Source organism: Bombina bombina, chromosome 7 (assembly GCF_027579735.1).
Source record: "Bombina bombina isolate aBomBom1 chromosome 7, aBomBom1.pri, whole genome shotgun sequence".
NCBI lineage: Eukaryota > Metazoa > Chordata > Amphibia > Anura > Bombinatoridae > Bombina > Bombina bombina.
In genome coordinates, this window is record NC_069505.1 from 37,834,037 (window position 1) to 37,854,911 (window position 20,875).

Here is a 20,875-nt window from a genome sequence, read left to right on the forward strand (position 1 = left end):
TAATTTGTGTTCTGTATTTTTTCAGGGTGTATCTAACAGGACCTATTTTTACTTCTTGTTGTTAAAGGCACAATTAAGTCAAAAAGTAAATTTATGCTTACCTGATAAATTAATTTCTTTTACGATATGACGAGTTCACGGATTTCATCCTTACTTGTGGGATATTAACCTCCTGCTAACAGGAAGTGGCAAAGAGCACCACAGCAGAGCTGTATAGCCCCTCCCTTCCCCTCCAGTCATTCGGCCGAAGGTTATAGGAAGAGAAAAGGAAAGGCTAAAAAGGTGCATAGGTGACTGAAGTTTGCAAAAAAATAAAATAAATCTGTCTTAAAATAACAGGGTGGGCCGTGGACTCGTCATATCGTAAAAGAAATTAATTTATCAGGTAAGCATAAATTTACTTTTCTTTTACAAAGATATGACGAGTCCACGGATTTCATCCTTACTTGTCGGATACAATACCAAAGCAATAGGACACGGATGAAAGGGAGGGACAAGACAGGAACCTAAACGGAAGGCACCACTGCTTGAAGAACCTTTCTCCCAAAAATAGCTTTAGAAGAAGCAAAAGTATACAATTTGGAAAATTTGGAAAAAGTATGAAGGGACGACCAAGTCGCAGCCTTACAAATCTGTTCAACAGATGCATTGTTTTTTTGTTTTTTTTTAATATGTTTATTTATTTTTCCATCAGTATCAATATAACTGTAACAGAGCTCATTTGCTCATATTTTGCACCACGCAGGGTAAGAAAGAATTTTTTTTCCAATCATGTATACAGAAATAAAAAGATAAATATCTAGCATTTATGCCTAGATAATAACCAGGTTCCGTGCCCATTACCTTATGGACATCACACAGTAAATAAACATTATAAGTAGGCTAAAAAAAAAAAAAAGGAAGAAAAAAAACCAAAATGCTGTGTTGAGTCTAAATACAATTATTACAATTTGTTCTCATTAACCAGATCGGAAAAAAGGAGAAAGAGAGAAAGCAAAAAAAAAAAAAAGAAAAAAGAGAAGAAAAAAGAAGGGAACAAGAAAAAAAGAAAAAAAGCCACCTCCTCCTCCTCCACCACACCACGTAAAGGTGTCTTATAATCTAAGGGTCCCCCAATTTTTCAAAGCCAGGATACTGGAAATAGTTAATATCAGACCTTCAAAGTAGTCTGTTTTGTGGAATGCCTTAGTAAGTATATATTGCATGGGAAGTGTATATGTCTGGATAATATTTCCCCATTTATTGAAAAAGCGTTGGGTTGGTTTATTGTGTAGGTTTGACACATTATATTGTTCGAATATGATCTGTTGTCTCACTGCTTCTAGAAAAATCTTAAAAGGTATTGTTCTGGTCTGCTTCCAATTTCTTAGAATTAAATTCCGACCTATAAGTATAATAGTATTGACCAAATCATAGTTCTGGGCTGTTATGTTTAGAAAAAAAATGTTTATAGGTTCCAAGACTAAATGTTCAGGGCAAAATTTATTTAGCCAAAAGTTAACCTTCTGCCAAAATTGCCTTATTTTGGGGCATAACCAGAAACAATGCATCAGATCAGCCCTAGGCATTGAGCATTTGTGGCATATTCCCGAGCTTTCTGAAGACCATACTGCCAATCTTTTTGGCGAAATATAGGCATTGTTAAGTAATTTTAGAAAAGATTCGTGCCACGAGGAACGGAGGGGGGCTTTAATCAGCCATTGGATACCCTTCTTAATGTGATCCCCATTAAGTTCTGGGAAATGTTTTGCCCAATAACCTATATATTGTTCATTATTTAATTGACCTTGTTTTGCCAATAAAATTTTGTATAATAATGATATTGAGTGCTTTCCTTGCTTGTATATATTGATATAGTCTCCAATTTGTTTAAAACCTACTGGCCAATTCCTTAACTTAGCTTTCTTGTTAGCAAAGTGGCGTAGCTGAAGATATGCGAAAAAGCTCTCCTTCTTGGGGAGATCAAATTCTCTAACAATACTCTCAAAGGTTCTTAAATTAAACCTTTGGTCAAAGACTTGTAGAAATTTGTCAAATCCTTTATCCGCCCATTCTTTAAATACCTGATAGTCGCATCCGGCTATAAACTCGGGGTTCCCTCTGATCGGAAGATAGGGGGAAATAGAAAAATTAATTTTAAGATATTTACATGTCATTTGCCATGCTTTAATCACGTTGTATATACTGATAAACCTTTTAGTGCTGTCTGGGAGTTCTATAAGAGTGCAATGTAAAATTGCTTTACATGCAAACAGATATATTAAGCTCTCTTCCAGAATTAAGTTAGTTAGTACCTCGATTGACAGAAGCCAATCCACCGCATTCCGTGCCAAGATGGCCATGTTATATAATCTAATGTCCGGGAAAGCTAGCCCCCCATGTTCCCTCAGTTGTGACAATTTTTTAATGGCTATCCTGTGTCGCGACTTGCTCCAAAGAAATTTAGCACATAATTGATTAAATATTTTAATGTCTTTTACCTTAATGAATAATGGTAAATTATTCATAGTATAAATTATCTGAGGGAATAGGATAGATTTAATCATAGCTATTTTAGCAGACAAGGAAATAGGGAGTAGTGCCCATCTTTGCAACTTGCTTTTAAGTCGTGAAAAGAAGGGCGTAAAGTTAAGTCTATACCAACAATTAGGATCTTTATGTAACATGATTCCTAGATATCTAATCTGCGTGACCTCTCTTAGCTCATATTGTGTCTTGCTATCCATGTTTTTGTATATCCATAGAATCTCTGATTTAAGCGTATTGACTTTATAGCCCGAAATACTACTAAATAAATCTAATGCCTTGAACGCAGTAGGGATATTTCTATGTGTTTGTTGGAAATAGAGAAGTAGATCATCGGCATATAAGGCAAGCACAAACTTCTGAGATCCAATCTTTATTCCCTCCAATTCTTGTCTGAGATAAATTGCTAGTGGCTCAATGGCCACATTAAATAGGAGGGGTGATAAGGGACAACCCTGGCGCGTTCCCTTCTCTAATCTGAAAAAATCTGATTGAGTATTGTTAACCAGTATCGAAGAGATGGGGTAGTTGTATATGGCTTTAATGAATTCAATCAATTTACCTGAGAAGCCAAACTTTTCAAGGGAAGTATACAAATGTTCCCATATTATAGAGTCAAATGCCTTCTCCGCGTCGACCACAACCATAGCAAGATCATCATGATACGTTGGTTTTTCCTTATGCAATTTGTTCCAAAAATATTCTATTAGCATATATGTTTTACGAATGTTTTTTGTTGGTGATCTATCATACATAAAACCGGCCTGATCTTGATGTATAATTTTACATAGTATTTCCTTCAAACGATTTGCAATTATTACTGTTAATAGTTTATAGTCTGTATTCAACAGAGAGATAGGTCTGTAAGACCCTGGATCTGATAAGATTTTGTCTTTTTTTGGGATAAGGGTTATGGTCGACGCGGAGAAAAATCGAGACATTATTTTCCCATCTATGAAATATGAGTTAAATAAACAAGTCAGTATGGGTGCTATATCTGTCTTCAACATTCTATAGAACTCCGCGGGTATTTGATCAGGCCCGGGAGCTTTTCCAAGTTTAGAATCTTCAATTGCTTTTATGACATTGTTTTTAAAAGCCCATGTGGAAGCCACAGCCCTAGTAGAATGAGCCATAATTCTTTCTGGAGGCTGCTGTCCAGCAGTCTCATATGCCAGGCGGATGATACTTCTCAGCCAAAAAGAGAGGTAGCCGTAGCTTTCTGACCCCTAAGCTTTCCAGAATAAACAATAAATAATGACCACGGACCACATCCAAATTATGCAACATACACTCCTTCTTAGAAGAAGGGTTAGGACACAAGGAAGGAACAACAATTTCCTGATTAATATTCTTATTTGAAACAACTTTAGGAAGGAATCCAGGTTTGGCACGTAACACCACCTTATCAGAATGAAAAATGAGATAAGGGGAATCACACTGTAGCGCTGAAAGCTCAGAAACTTTTTGAGAAGAAATAGCAAATAAAAACAGAACTTTCCAAGATAACAATTTGATATCAATGGAATGCATGGGTTCAAACGGAACCCCTTGAAGAACTCGAAGAACTAAATTCAAACTCCAGGGAGGAGTAATGGGTCTAAATACAGGCTTAATTCTAGATAGAGCCTGACAAAAAGACTGAACATCTGGCACATTTGCCAAATGTTTGTGAAACAGAATTGACAAAGCTGAAATTTGTCCCTTTAAGGAACTCACTGATAACCCTTTCTCCAATCCTTCTTGGAGAAAAGACAGAATCCTAGGAATCCTAACTTTACTCCATGAGTAACCCTTGGATTCACACTAATAAAGATATTTACGCCATATCTTATGATAGATTTTTCTAGTGACAGGCTTTCTAGCCTGTATCAAAGTATTGATGACCGAATCAGAGAATCCTCGCTTCGATAAAATCAAGCGTGCAATCTCCATGCAGTCATCTGCAGAGAAATAGATTTGGATGTTGGAAAGGACCTTGAATGAGAAGGTCCTGTCTCAAAGGAAGTTTCCACGGTGGCAGAGAGGACATGTCCACTAGATCCACATACCAAGTCCTGCGTGGCCATGCAAGCGCTATCAGGATCACTGATGCTCTCTCCTGTTTGATTTGAGCAATCACGCGTGGGAGGAGAGGAAACGGTGGAAACACATAAGCTAGGCTGAACAACCAAGGCACTGCCAAGGCATCTATCAGTTCGGCCTGAGGATCCCTTGACCGGGATCCGTATCTTGGAAGCTTGGCATTTTGTCGAGATGCCATCAAATCCAATTCTGGTCTGCCCCATCTGAGAATCAATGAGGCAAATACCTCCGGGTGAAGTTCCCACTCCCCTGGATGAAAAGTCTGTCGACTTAGAAAATTCGCTTCCCAGTTCTCTACTCCTGGGATGTAGATCACTGACAGATGACAAGAGTGGGCCTCCGCCCAACGGATTATATTGGATACTTCTATCATCGCTAAGGAACTCCTTGTTCCCCCTTATGATTGATATATGCCACAGTCGTGATGTTTTCCGACTGGAATCTGATGAATTTGGCCGAAGCCAACTGAGGCCATGCCAAAAGCGCATTGAATATTGCTCTCAGTTCCAGAATATTGATTAGGAAGTAGAGACTCCACTTGAGTCCAAAAACCCTGAGCCTTCAGGGAGTTCCAAACTGCACCCCAGCCCAGAAGGCTGGCGTCCGTTGTCACTATCATCCACGAGGGTCTGCGGAAACAAGTCCCTTGGGACAGATGATCCGGCAACAACCACCAAAGAAGAGAGTTTCTGGTCTCTTGATCCAGATTTATCTGAGGAGATAAATCCGCATAATCCCCATTTCACTGTCCGAGCATGCACAGTTGCAGTGGTCTGAGATGACAGCGGGCAAACGGAACGATGTCCATTGCCGCTACCATTAATCCAATTACCTCCATACACTGAGCCACTGATGGCCGAGGAATAGACTGAAGTACTCGGCAAGTATTTACAATCTTTGATTTTCTGACCTTCGTCAAAAATATTTTCATGGCTACCGAGTCTATCAAGAGTTCCCAAGAAAGGAACCCTTGTCTGTGGAACAAGTAAACTCTTCTCTATGTTCACTTTCCAGCCGTGAGTTCTCAGAAAAGACAACACTGTGTCTGTGAGAGATTTTATCAGATGATATGTTGACGCCTGGATCAGAATGTCGTCCAGATGAGGCGCCACCGTTATGCCTCGCGGTCTGAGAACCGCCAAAAGAGACCCTAGAACCTTTGTGAAGATTCTGGGTGCTGTGGCCAACCCAAAGGGAAGAGCCACAAACTGATAATGTTTGTCCAAGAAGGCAAACCTTAGAAACTGATGATGATCCTTGTGGATAGGAATATGAAGGTAAGCATCCTTCAAGTCCACGGTAGTCAAATATTGACCCTCCTGGATCATTGGTAAAATTGTTCGTATCGTCTCCATCTTAGAAATTTGTTTAGACACTTGAGGTCTAAGATGGGTCTGAACGTTCCCTCTTTTTTGGCAACCACAAATGAGTAAAACCCCTGTCCCTGTTCCAATTTTGGAACGGGACAAATTACTCCCATAGTAAAAAAGGTCTTTTACACAGCGTAAGAACGCCTCTCTTTTTATCTGGTTTGCAGATAACTTTGAAAGATGGAATCTCCCTCTTAGGAGAAAGTCCTTGAATTCCAATTGATAACCATGGGTCACTATTTCTAGTGCCCAGGGATCCTGAACATCTCTTGCCCAAGCCTGGGCAAAGAAAGAGAGTCTGCCCCGTACTAGATCCGATCCCGGATCGGGGGCTGCCCCTTCATGCTGTCTTAGGAGTAGCAGCGGGCTTTTTGGATTGTTTACCCTTATTCCAGTTCTGACTGGTTTGTGGATGTCATGACTGCCTAAGTTCTTTGCTTTATCCTTTGTATAGCTGTGTCTTTTCACACTTACATAATCTCCTCCCCATCAAGCTGTTTAAATTTCCCTCCTACTCATACCAAATTGCTTGATTGTTGAATCCAGCTTCTCACCCTCAAACTTCCTTGCAACCTTTGAGACAGACGCAGCTCACCTCTCTACCAAACACAGGACCGGAACCGGCAAGCGGTGACGTCACACGCCATCGCACACGCTGCAAATCCCCAGACTCTGCAGGGGAACTACTCTGTGTCCAGACACCACTCACCCATTACTTCTATAGTAACTTTAAAAAGCGCTTCCTTCACTCCTAAACCGCAGTAAGTTACCAATATTCAACATTTTCTCCAGACATGTCTCAGAACTTTTAGTTAAGATGCCTTCGTATTCAAATGCGCTAATATTTACCTAACATCGTTATTTGTCAGTCTCAGTACCTTAAAAAGCTCAAGTGTCATTAGCTGTATTTTGCCTTTTTCTTGTACTGTTATCTGTGCTGCCAATTATGATCAGATACTATCTGTTTAACTCTCTAACCTTGCAATTGCATGTTATTATTTAAGTGGGAACCAGTTTGTCAATACTGAGTGGGGCTATATGCTCTGTGGTCTCAGCCATTGTCTCACCTATCCTTATAATAAAAGTGAACTGTATCCATTGATTCTGAACCTTGCTGCCTCCCTTCACCTATACAGAATCATTGATACTTTCACAACACTTTTAAAGCTGCAGTTGTGGTCCTAAAATTCCCTCTCTCCTTTACAGGGGTGAGATTACCTTCCACAGGCTGACAATAACAATCAAGCCTTACTATGGACCCAGCAGCCTTATTAGCTCATGTAGAGAAATTAACACAAACTGTAGATAACCTCACTACAGGGTTAAATACACTACAGTTAGAAAATTCTGCTTTAAAGCAATACATCAATGATAAAATTGATACACTCACTACAAGTATTGGTTCTAGTGAACCCCAACCTAATCCTCCACAAACATTTAGTGGTATTCGTTCAGAATTTAGGGAATTCAAAAATTCATGTTCCTTATACTTCCAACTAAAACCCAAAACATATTTCAATGATCATTTGAAGGTTCTCACCACAATCTCTTATCTGCGTGGTGAACCACGTATATGGGCTAATTTGTTTTTTGAGACCAATGACCCATTGCTGTACTCATTTGATCAGTTTTTTAAAGCAATGGGACAGCTTTATGATGATCCCTACAAACAGCTGTCTGCTGAGACAGCAATGAGGTCTCTGAGACAACATAAAAGGCCTGTGGAGGACTACATCGCAGAGTTTAAGAAATGGTCCCCAGATACACAGTGGAATGACCTCTCATTACGCAATCAATTCCGCCTAGGCCTCTCAGATACTCTCAAGGATGAGCTAGCCAGACAACCCCTCCCAGATACTTTAGAACTCCTAATAGATGCAAGCATCACTTTAGATAGACGCATCAGAGAGAGACGCTCAGAAAGGTCACACTTAGAATCATCCACTAAACATACAGCTACTACATTACCCCCACCTAAAACACCTACAAAAATTTCTGAAATTCCTATGGAACTCGGTTTCATCAGAGGTCCATTAACTCAACAGGAGAAACTAAGAAGAAAAGCTTTAGATCTCTGTATGTATTGTGGAGGGATTGATCACACTGTAAAGGACTGCTCTCAATTACAGCGTAGGAAGGGTAAGATGAACACTACAAATATATGTCTATCTGCTAAACAAACACAGTCTAATCATTGCTCCCTTCCTATCTTATTACAGTGGGATCAGCAAAGACTCAACTCACAAGCAATCCTTGACTCTGGAGCGAGCCATAATTATATAGATCACCAATTCACTACTGTAAATAAAATTCCACTTGTTAAGAAATTGGTGCCTAGTGTACTTCGATTTATTGATGGTAATGAAATAACTTCAGGACCCATCTTATACCATACCATACCATTAAGGCTCACCACACATGACCAACACACAGAGTATCTTACTTTTGATGTTATACCCTCACCTCTATATCCCATTATACTTGGTATCACTTGGTTTAAACAACACGATCCCACTATACAATGGTCAACTTCACAAGTTCTCTTTAATTCTCCATATTGTAAAGATTTGTGTCTCCATCAGGAACAAATTTTACTAGATGTTCCATTACAAATCCCCAAGGAATACATTACATTCGCTGATGTCTTTGATAAAAAAGAATCAGAGAATCTACCACCTCATAGGGTTTATGACTGCCCTATTGATCTCCTGCCAGGTGTTGATATACCTTACGGCCATATATTTCCCCTCTCAGAACCTGAGTTACAACACCTTAAAACTTATTTGGCTGATAACTTAAAGAAAGGCTTTATACGTCCTTCCACCTCCCCAGCTGGGGCTGGTATATTTTTTGTTAAAAATAAAGATCAGTCCCTAAGACCCATTATTGATTACAGAGAACTAAACAAGCGTACAATAAAAAACCGCTATCCTTTGCCTTTAATTCCCCAACTCCTTGATAGATTACAAGATGCTACTATATACACTAAATTGGATCTCAGAGGGGCTTACAACTTAGTACGTATCAAGGAGGGTCATGAATGGCTTACAGCATTCCGTACACGTTACGGCTTATTTGAATATACTGTGATGCCATTTGGCCTCTGTAATGCCCCGGCTACTTTTCAATACTTTATAAATGACATTTTTAAGGATTTTTTGGATTTATTTATGGTGATATATTTGGATGATATACTCATATTCTCTACCTCACGTACAGAACACATCAAACATGTTACCCTAGTATTAACACGGTTGAGAGAAAATTCTCTATATGTCAAACTAGAAAAATGCTTATTTCACTCCAAAGAAATAAAATTTCTAGGTTATATTGTATCACCCCAAGGTATCCAGATGGATAATGATAAGATATCGGTAATCCAAAATTGGCCTTCCCCAAAAAGTAAAAAGGATATACAAAGGTTCATGGGTTTCGCCAATTTCTACAGGAAGTTTATTAAAAATTTCGCTGATTTGACAAGACCATTAACTAACTTGACCAAATCTGATACACACTTTCGATGGAACGATGATTTAGAACAAATTTTCAACTTTTTAAAAAAGGCTTTCACTACGGCCCCTATCCTCCAATTCCCTAATTCTAAGTTACAGTATATCCTGGAAGTGGATGCATCTAATTATGCTTTGGGAGCAATCCTCTCCCAGAGGTTGACTCCTAAGGACCCTCTACACCCTGTCGCCTTCTATTCACGAATACTTAATTCAGCTGAAATCAACTACCCAATTGGGGATAAAGAACTGTTAGCAATCAAGACTTCATTAGAACAATGGAGACACCTTCTGGAAGGGACCAGTCTTCCAATCTTGATCTACACGGATCACAAAAATCTAGAATACTTACAATCTAATAGGACTCTTAGTGCACGGCAGGTCCGTTGGAACCTATTCTTGGCTAGGTTTAATTATCTTATCACCTACCGTCCTGCAAACAAGAACAAGAAGGCTGATGCCCTCTCAAGACACTTGGTGGACCAAGTTCCGCATCCAAACCTCTCACCCTTAATTCCTCTAGACAGGTTCTTAGCTTTAACTGTAGAACAAAACAATCAGTTCAAATCGGCACAACAGGCTGACTCAAATAAACCATTACAGGTCTTGGATTTACACACGGATGGGTTGTATTATCACCAACAACAAATCTATGTACCCAACAGTCTCAGACCAACAGTCTTAAAAACTTTACATGACTCCCCATCTGCTGGACATATGGGCATAAAGAAAACTCAAGAATTAGTCTCCAGATACTTTTGGTGGCCAACTTACCTCTCCGATATCGCGGATTACGTTAAGACCTGTATGATCTGCGAAACTACTAAAAAAGGGAGGACTCCCCCGTACGGAAAATTGATCCCCTTACCGACTCCTGACCGTCCTTGGAGAGACATAGCTATCGACTATATAGTCGACCTGCCTATCTCAGAAAGAAATAACACCATATTAGTAGTCGTGGACCTATTTAGTAAAATGGCACATTTTGTGCCCTACCATAAACTCCCAACTTCTTCTGAAACCATTTCCTTAATGATCCACCATGTGTTCAAGTATCACGGACTCCCGAATAGTATCACCTCAGATAGGGGTACTCAATTTACCAGCCACTTCTGGAAACAACTTTGTCACTCACTAGGTATTTCTAGACGTCTCAGTACCTCTTTCCATCCACAAACTAATGGCCAGACTGAAAGAACAAACCAGTGCATTGAACAATACTTGAGATGTTTCATCTCAGCTAAACAAGAGAACTGGACCCAACTTCTGCCATACGCAGAATTCGCCTTCAACAATTCCATTCATTCCTCTACTAACTCCACACCGTTTTTCATTAATTATGGTTTCCATCCCTCTTTTGAATGGGATTCTATGGTCGGCAACACTTGTCCTGTTGTGAATGACCTCATCAACACTATTAGTGAATCTTTTTCATTAACTGCTGAAAATATTCGCATCGCCAAGGATCGGTATAAATTTCATTTTGACAAGAAAAGGATTCCCTCGCCTAAATATGCTGTAGGTGACTACGTTTGGTTATCGACACGTAATCTACATTTACCCCTTCCTTCCAGGAAACTGTCTTCCAGCTTTATTGGACCATTCCCCATCGTAAAGATTGTGAATATGAATGCTGTCACCCTCGCTTTACCAGCAAATTTGAAATCCCATCCTACCTTTCATGTGTCTCTCCTCAAGCCTTATAGACAGCTTCGTCACCATGATCCTTCTATTCCTATACTTCCTCATCTGCAGGATGCCACCCTGGAGTATGAGGTACAAGATGTGTTGGACTCCCGACGCTTTCGAGGGCAGCTTCAGTATCTGGTTCATTGGAAGGGCTATCCTGATTCTGAGGACTCCTGGGAACCGGCTTCTAATCTATCTGCCCCCCGATTGGTGGCCAGGTTCCATGAACGTTGTCCTGATCGCCCTGGACCCGATCCCCGGAGTTGATCCTTGGGGGGGGGGTCCTGTCATGACTGCCTAAGTTCTTTGCTTTATCCTTTGTATAGCTGTGTCTTTTCACACTTACATAATCTCCTCCCCATCAAGCTGTTTAAATTTCCCTCCTACTCATACCAAATTGCTTGATTGTTGAATCCAGCTTCTCACCCTCAAACTTCCTTGCAACCTTTGAGACAGACGCAGCTCACCTCTCTACCAAACACAGGACCGGAACCGGCAAGCGGTGACGTCACACGCCATCGCACACGCTGCAAATCCCCAGACTCTGCAGGGGAACTACTCTGTGTCCAGACACCACTCACCCATTACTTCTATAGTAACTTTAAAAAGCGCTTCCTTCACTCCTAAACCGCAGTAAGTTACCAATATTCAACATTTTCTCCAGACATGTCTCAGAACTTTTAGTTAAGATGCCTTCGTATTCAAATGCGCTAATATTTACCTAACATCGTTATTTGTCAGTCTCAGTACCTTAAAAAGCTCAAGTGTCATTAGCTGTATTTTGCCTTTTTCTTGTACTGTTATCTGTGCTGCCAATTATGATCAGATACTATCTGTTTAACTCTCTAACCTTGCAATTGCATGTTATTATTTAAGTGGGAACCAGTTTGTCAATACTGAGTGGGGCTATATGCTCTGTGGTCTCAGCCATTGTCTCACCTATCCTTATAATAAAAGTGAACTGTATCCATTGATTCTGAACCTTGCTGCCTCCCTTCACCTATACAGAATCATTGATACTTTCACAACACTTTTAAAGCTGCAGTTGTGGTCCTAAAATTCCCTCTCTCCTTTACAGGGGTGAGATTACCTTCCACAGGCTGACAGTGGAAGAAGAAGAGGGGGGTCCTCTTTTAAAGTTTCCCGAAAGGAACGAAAATTATTCTGTTTACCCCTCATTTTAACCGACTTATCCTGAGGTAAGGCATGGCCTTTACCTCCTGTAATGTCAGAAATGATTTCCTTCAATTCTGGCCCGAAAAGGGTCTTACTTTTAAAGGGAATAGCTAACAGCTTATGTTTTGATGACACATCAGCAGACCAAGATTTGAGCCACAATGCTCTACGTGCTAAAATAGCAAAACCTGCATTCTTTGCCGCTAATTTAGCAATTTGAAAAGCGGCATCAGTAATAAAAGAATTAGCTAGCTTGAGAGCCTTAATTCTATCTAAGATGTCATCTAATGGAGTCTCAACCTTAAGAGACTCTTCCAGAGCCTCAAACCAAAAACCTGCTGCAGTAGTTACTGGAACAATGCAAGACGTAGGTTGTAAAAGAAACCCCTGATTAACAAATATTTTCTTTAGTAGACCCTCTAATTTCTTATCCATAGGGTCTTTGAAAGCACAACTATCCTCAATGGGTATAGTAGTACGCTTAGCTAGAGTAGATATAGCTCCCTCTACCTTAGGGACAGTTTGCCATGAGTCCCGAATGGTATCTGATATGGGAAACAATTTCTTAAAATAAGGAGGGGGAGAAAACGGTATACCTGGTCTATCCCATTCCTTACTAATAATTTCCGAAATTCTCTTAGGAACCGGAAAAACATAATTTATGCTTACCTGATAAATTTATTTCTCTTGTAGTGTGTTCAGTCCACGGGTCATCCATTACTTATGGGATATATTCTCCTTCCCAACAGGAAGTTGCAAGAGGATCACCCAAGTAGAGCTGCTATATAGCTCCTCCCCTCACATGTCATATCCATACCGAAACAAGACGAGAAAGGAAAAATCATAGGGTGCAGTGGTGACTGGAGTTTTAATTAAAATTTAGACCTGCCTCAAAAAGGACAGGGCGGGCCGTGGACTGAACACACTACAAGAGAAATACATTTATCAGGTAAGCATAAATTATGTTTTCTCATGTTAAGTGTGTTCAGTCCACGATTCATCCATTACTTATGGGATACCAATACCAAAGCTAAAGTACACGGATGATGGGAGGGACAAGGCAGGAACATTAAACAGAAGGAACCACTGCCTGTAGAACCTTTCTCCCAAAACCAGCCTCCGAAGAAGCAAAAGTGTCAAATTTGTAAAATTTTGAAAAGGTATGAAGTGAAGACCAAGTTGCAGCCTTGCAAATCTGTTCAACAGAGGCCTCATTCTTAAAGGCCCAGGAGGAAGCCACAGCTCTAGTGGAATGAGCTGCAATTCTTTCAGGAGGCTGCTGTCCAGCAGTCTCATAGGCTAAACGTATTATGCTACGAAGCCAAAAAGAGAGAGAGGTGGCCGAAGCCTTTTGACCTCTCCTCTGACCAGAATAAACGACAAACAGAGAAGAAGTTTGCCGAAAATCTTTAGTTGCCTGTAAGTAGAACTTCAGGGCATGGACTACGTCCAGATTATGCAAAAGACGTTCCTTCTTTGAAGAAGGATTAGGACATAATGAAGGAACAACAATCTCTTGATTGATATTCCTGTTAGAAACAACCTTAGGTAAAAATCCAGGTTTAGTACGCAGAACTACCTTGTCTGAATGAAAAATCAGATAAGGAGAATCGCAATGTAAGGCAGATAACTCAGAGACTCTTCGAGCCGAGGAAATAGCCATCAAAAACAGAACTTTCCAAGATAAAAGCTTAATATCAATGGAATGAAGGGGTTCAAACGGAACACCCTGAAGAACTTTAAGAACCAAGTTTAAGCTCCACGGAGGAGCAACAGTTTTAAACACAGGCTTAATCATAGCCAAAGCCTGACAAAAAGCCTGGACGTCTGGATTCTCTGCCAGACGTTTGTGTAAAAGAATAGACAGAGCAGAAATCTGTCCCTTTAACGAACTAGCGGATAAACCCTTTTCTAAACCTTCTTGTAGAAAAGCCAATATCCTAGGAATCCTAACCTTACTCCATGAGTAACTCTTGGATTCACACCAATATAAATATTTACGCCATATCTTATGGTAAATTTTTCTGGTAACAGGTTTCCGAGCCTGTATTAACGTATCAATAACCGACTCCGAAAAACCACGCTTTGATAGAATCAAGCGTTCAATCTCCATGCAGTCAGCCTCAGAGAAATTAGGCTTGGATGGTTGAAAGGACCCTGAATTAGAAGGTCCTGCCTCAGAGGCAGAGACCATGGTGGACAGGACGACATGTCCACTAGGTCTGCATACCAGGCCCTGCGTGGCCATGCAGGCGCTATCAGAATCACCGATGCTCTCTCCTGTTTGATCCTGGCAATCAGTCGAGGTAGCAACGGAAATGGTGGAAACACATAAGCCATGTTGAAAACCCAAGGGGCTGCTAGTGCATCTACCAGCACCGCTCCCGGGTCCCTGGACCTGGATCCGTAACAAGGAAGCTTGGCGTTCTGGCGAGATGCCATGAGATCCAGCTCCGGTTCGCCCCAACGAAGGATCAGTTGAGCAAACACCTCCAGGTGAAGTTCCCACTCCCCCGGATGAAAGGACTGGCGACTTAGAAAGTCCGCCTCCCAGTTCTCCACGCCTGGGATGTAGATCGCTGACAGGTGACAAGAGTGCGACTCTGCCCAGCGAATTATCTTCGAGACTTCCAACATCGCTAGGGAACTCCTGGTTCCCCCTTGATGATTGATGTAAGCCACAGTCGTGATGTTGTCCGACTGAAATCTTATGAACCTCAGTGTTGCTAACTGAGGCCAAGCTAGAAGAGCATTGAATATTGCTCTTAATTCCAGAATGTTTATTGGGAGGAGTTTCTCCTCCTGAGTCCACGATCCCTGAGCCTTCAGGGAGTTCCAGACTGCACCCCAGCCTAGTAGGCTGGCATCTGTTGTTACAATCGTCCAATCTGGTCTGCGAAAAGTCATTCCTTTGGACAGATGAACCCGCGACAACCACCAGAGAAGAGAATCTCTGGCCTCCTGGTCCAGATTTAGTAAAGGGCACAGATCTGAGTAATCCCCATTCCACTGACTTAGCATGCATAGTTGCAGCGGTCTGAGATGTAGGCGCGCAAATGGCACTATGTCCATTGCCGCGACCATTAAGCCGATTACTTCCATGCACTGAGCTACTGATGGGCTTGGAATGGAATGAAGGACACGGCAAGCATTTAGGATTTTTGATAACCTGGACTCCGTCAGGTAAATCTTCATCTCTACAGAATCTATAAGAGTCCCTAGAAAGGGAACCCTTGTGAGTGGGAACAGAGAACTCTTTTCCATGTTCACTTTCCACCCATGCGACCTTAGAAATGCTAGAACTATCTCTGTATGAGACTTTGCATTTTTAAAAGTTGACGCTTGTATCAGGATGTCGTCTATGTACGGAGCCACCGCTATGCCTCGCGGTCTTAGTACCGCCAGAAGCGAGCCCAGAACCTTTGTAAAAATTCTCAGGGCCGTAGCCAACCCGAAGGGAAGAGCTACAAACTGGTAATGCCTGTCTAGAAAGGCAAACCTTAGGTACCGATAATGATCCTTGTGAATCGGTATGTGAAGGTAGGCATCCTTTAAGTCCACTGTGGTCATATACTGACCCTCTTGGATCATGGGTAGGATGGTTCGAATAATTTCCATTTTGAACGATGGAACCCTTAGGAATTTGTTTAAGATCTTCAGGTCCAAGATTGGCCTGAAGGTTCCCTCTTTTTTGGGAACCACAAACAGATTTGAGTAAAAACCTTGCCCTTGTTCCGTCCGCGGAACCGGGTGGATCACTCCGATTACTAAGAGGTCTTGTACACATCGTAGAAATGCCTCTTTCTTTATTAGGTTTGTTGATAACCTTGACAGATGAAATCTCCCTTGTGGAGGAGAAGTTTTGAAGTCCAGAAGGTATCCCTGAGATACGATCTCCAACGCCCAGGGATCCTGGACATCTCTTGCCCAGGCCTGGGCGAAGAGAGAAAGTCTGCCCCCCACTAGATCCGTTTCCGGATAGGATGCCCTTTCTTCATGCTGTGTTAGGGGCAGAAGTAGGTTTTCTGGCCTGCTTGCCCTTGTTCCAGGACTGGTTGCCTTTCCAACCCTGTCTGTAACGAGTAGCAGTCCCTTCCTGTTTTGGAGTGGAGGAAGTTGATGCTGCTCATGCCTTGAAATTACGAAAGGCACGAAAATTAGACTGTTTGGCCTTTGATTTGGCCCTGTCCTGAGGAAGGGTGTGACCCTTACCTCCAGTAATGTCAGCAATGATTTCTTCCAAGCCGGGCCCTAATAAGGTTTGCCCTTTGAAAGGAATATTAAGCAATTTAGATTTAGAAGTTACATCTGCTGACCAGGATTTAAGCCATAGCGCTCTGCGCGCCTGGATGGCGAATCCGGAGTTCTTAGCCGTTAGTTTGGTTAAATGCACAACGGCATCCGAAATAAATGCATTAGCTAGCTTAAGGGCTTTAAGCTTGTTCATAATCTCATCCAATGGTGCTGTGCGAATAGCCTCTTCCAGAGACTCAAACCAGAATGCCGCTGCAGCAGTGACGGGAGCAATGCATGCAAGGGGCTGTAATATAAAACCTTGTTGAACAAACATTTTCTTAAGGTAACCTTCTAATTTTTTATCCATTGGATCTGAGAAAGCACAAATATCCTCCACCGGGATAGTGGTACGCTTGGCTAAAGTAGAAACTGCTCCCTCCACCTTAGGGACCGTCTTCCATAAGTCTCGTGTGGTGGCGTCTATTGGGAACATTTTTCTAAATATCGGAGGAGGGGAAAAGGGCACACCGGGTCTATCCCACTCCTTGCTAATAATCTCTGTAAGCCTTTTAGGTATAGGAAAAACGTCAGTACACACTGGTACCGCATAGTATTTATCCAGCCTACATAATTTCTCTGGGATTGCAACCCTGTCGCAATCGTTCAGAGCCGCTAACACCTCCCCTAGTAATACATGGAGGTTCTCAAGCTTAAATTTAAAATTTTGAAATTTCTGAATCCGGTCTCCCCGGATCAGATCCGTCACCCACAGAATGAAGCTCTCCATCCTCATGTTCTGCAAATTGTGACGCAGTATCGGACATGGCTCTCGTGTCATCGGCGCGCTCTGTCCTAAACCCAGAGCTATCGCGCTTGCCTCTTAACTCAGGCAAATTAGATAATACTTCTTTCATAACATTAGCCATATCATGCAAAGTGATTTGTAAGGGCCTTGATGTACTTGGCGCCACAATCTCACGCACCTCCTGAGCGGGAGGCGAAGGTACTGACACGTGAGGAGAGTTAGGCGGCATAACTTCCCCCTCGTTGTCTGGTGATAATTTCTTTACCGGTAAAGACTGACTTTTATTTAAAGTAACATCAATACAATTGGTACACATATTTCTATTGGGCTCCACATTGGCTTTTAAACATAATGAACAAGTAGATTCATCTGTATCAGACATGTTTAAACAGACTAGCAATGAAGGCTAGCAAGCTTTTAAAAAATCTGTCAATAAATTTACAAGCAATTGAAAAAACGCTGCAGCGCTTTTAAAAACACAAAAAACTGTCACAGTTGAAATAACAATGAACTAATTCAGTTATAGCCAACAATTTAACAGTAATTGTATGAATTTAGCAGAGGATTGCACCCACTAGCAAACGGATGATTAACCCCTCAATACCCAAAACCGGATAATTAATTTAAGATTTAACGCTTTTATCACAGTCAAACACCCTGTCACAGGTCTGCTCTGACTGATTACCTCCCTCAAAAATGAATTTTGAAGACCCCTGAGCTCTCGGTAGACGTCCTGGATCAAGGAGGAAGAAGCAGGAAGACTGTGCAAGAATTTTAACTGCGCAACAAGGCGCTAAAAAAGGCTCCTCCCACTCATATTACAACAGTGGGAGACCTGTTACAACGGTTTCTATGCAGAAATACACGTTAGCCATATGGAAAAAAATCATGCCCAAAAAGATTTATCACCAAAGTACCTCACAAAACGAATAACATGCCAGTAAACGTTTTAAAAAACAACTTTCCAGTGTTATACAAAGTTATCACTAAGCCTGCTACCAGTCGCTTCTACTGCAGTTAAGGCTCATACATTTGTTTCAGTATTAACAGTATTTTCTCAGTCAAATTCTAGTCCCTAGAAAATAACTCAACTGCGCATACATTTATCAGCCTGATACCAGTCGCTACTACTGCATTAAAGGCTGTACTTACATCATATGGGTAACAGCAGTGTTTTCTTAGTCAATTCCATTCCTAGAAAATATTACTGCACATACCTCATTTGCGGGGGACCCCGCATGCTATTCCCTTTTCTGAAGTTACCCCACTCCTCAGAATGTGCGAGAACAGCCAGTGGATCTTAGTTACGTCTGCTAAGATCATAGAAAAACGCAGGCAGATTCTTCTTCTAAATACTGCCTGAGAGAAAAAAACAGCACACTCCGGTGCCATTTTAAAATAATAAACTTTTGATTGAAGAATAATTAGGTAAAAAACTCCTATCTCCTCTCGCGACCTCCTTCTTTGTTGAGACTTGCAAGATAATGACTGGATATGACATGTGAGGGGAGGAGCTATATAGCAGCTCTGCTTGGGTGATCCTCTTGCAACTTCCTGTTGGGGAGGAGAATATATCCCATAAGTAATGGATGACCCGTGGACTGAACACACTACAAGAGAAAACATCAGTGTAAGTAGGAACTTCCAGATATTTATCCATTTTACACAATTTCTGGAGGAATTACAATAGGGTCACAATCATCCAGAGTCGCTAAAACCTCCCTAAGCAACAAGCGGGGGTGTTTAAGCTTAAATTTAAATGACATAGCATCCAAATCTGTCTGAGGTAAAACATTCCCTGAATCTGTAATTTCACCCTCAGACAGTAATTCCCTAATCCCCAAATCAGAGCACTGTGAGGGTACATCGGAAATAGCCAATAAAGCATCAGAGGATTCAGTATTTATACCTGACCTACTGCGTTTACCCTGCAACACTGGTAATTTAGACAATACCTCTGTAAGGGTAGTTGAAATAACTGCAGCCATCTCCTGCAGAGTAAAAGAATTAGACGCACTAGAAGTACTTGGCGTCGCTTGTGTGGGCGTAAAAGATTCTGACACTTGGGGAGAATTGGATGGCATATCCTGATTCTCTTCAGACTGAGAATCATCCTTAGGCACACTTTCTTGACCTAATATATGGTTTTTACAATGTAAGGCTCTTTCAGTACAAGAGTTACACAATGTTAGAGGAAGTTGCACAATAGCTTCTAAACACATAGAACAATGAGATTCAGATTCCTCAATGTCAGACATGTTGAACAGACTAATAATAACCACAAAGTCGTTTAAACACCTATTTATTGCTTAAAATAAACTTTTGAAAAAATGTGTACTGCGCCCTTAAGAAAGAAAAAGTGAACAATTTTCCCAAAATACTTAAATAACGTTAAATAAATCTAAATTTAACATCAAAATCGTTGGGTTCATCCAAAAATCACTGCACCCAGAAATAAGGGAAGAAATAAGACTCTTAAAGTACTTTAAAACAACAATTTGTCATTTACAGTCAAAAAATACCCTCTTCCCCCTCGCCACAGCTCTTCTGTGGCACCTACCTGCCCCCAGGGTACTTCGAAACAACTTTCCAACACTCCAGAACCACTTGCAACAGCCAGGAGCCACCGGAGTTACTGCTTGCTGCTGTCTAGCCTGAAGGAAGTGCGCATCTGAGCGCACAAAAATAAGCCCCGCCTGTTACAGAAGCATTAGTTATTTTGTTGTGAAGAAACTTATTTCCCAGCAGCAATGCCTGAACCAGCCAAGCCAGCGCCTAAGAAGGGCTCCAAGAAAACTGTAACAAGTATCATTTCATAAAGGGTTAACTCTGTTCAGTTTTGAGAAAACTATTTTCTGAGGCAGGTTTCCTAGCATATTGTGTACTGTAATTAAGTTTGTGATAAGCATTCACTGCTAGGTGATAAGAAGGACTCAATTGTTTTCTTGTGTGTACTTGTTATCTGCGGTGGCCTGTCCAAGGGCTTTGTCTAAATGTGTGATGGGGGATTTTATGCTTCCCCCCCTGGGAGTGCCCTGTGTGCATGTAACCTAAATAAAAAGCAGGCTGGGCATCCCAGTCCTCAGTTCTTGGTTGTCCCTCAATCGCAGCGTTGACTCGTTTTTGTGGGCAGAAGGGTATCCTAGCTGTACTACAGCTAAGGGGGATTATTCTACATTTGCGAGACTCATATAGAATACTATGGAAAGCAGTTTCTCCCCTCTTCAGCAATAGGAATCCAGGCTACTAAGCGGTCCATCTCTCAGCGAGACTAAGGGTAACCGTAACATTTGGCGGCAGCGGTGGGATTTTTCCTGGATTTCCTAGGAGAGGTACAGAACGGATGGAGAGCGCTTACGAAAAATTGAAGCGTACAACCCTAAAGGATTTACTTGAAAGCAGAGGGGGGTACGCCAGCAACCGGCCGAGGAGAGAGCTGATCGCAGAATTGACCGAACTGGATCAGAGCTTCACAATGG

The 20,875-nt window shown here is 41.5% G+C and overlaps 1 protein-coding gene across 1 annotated transcript in view; it reads right to left on the bottom strand.

The window, feature by feature from the left end:
- MUS81 (MUS81 structure-specific endonuclease subunit) overlaps positions 1–20,875 on the bottom strand; it is a 491,008-nt gene that overhangs the window by 271,347 nt on the left and 198,786 nt on the right.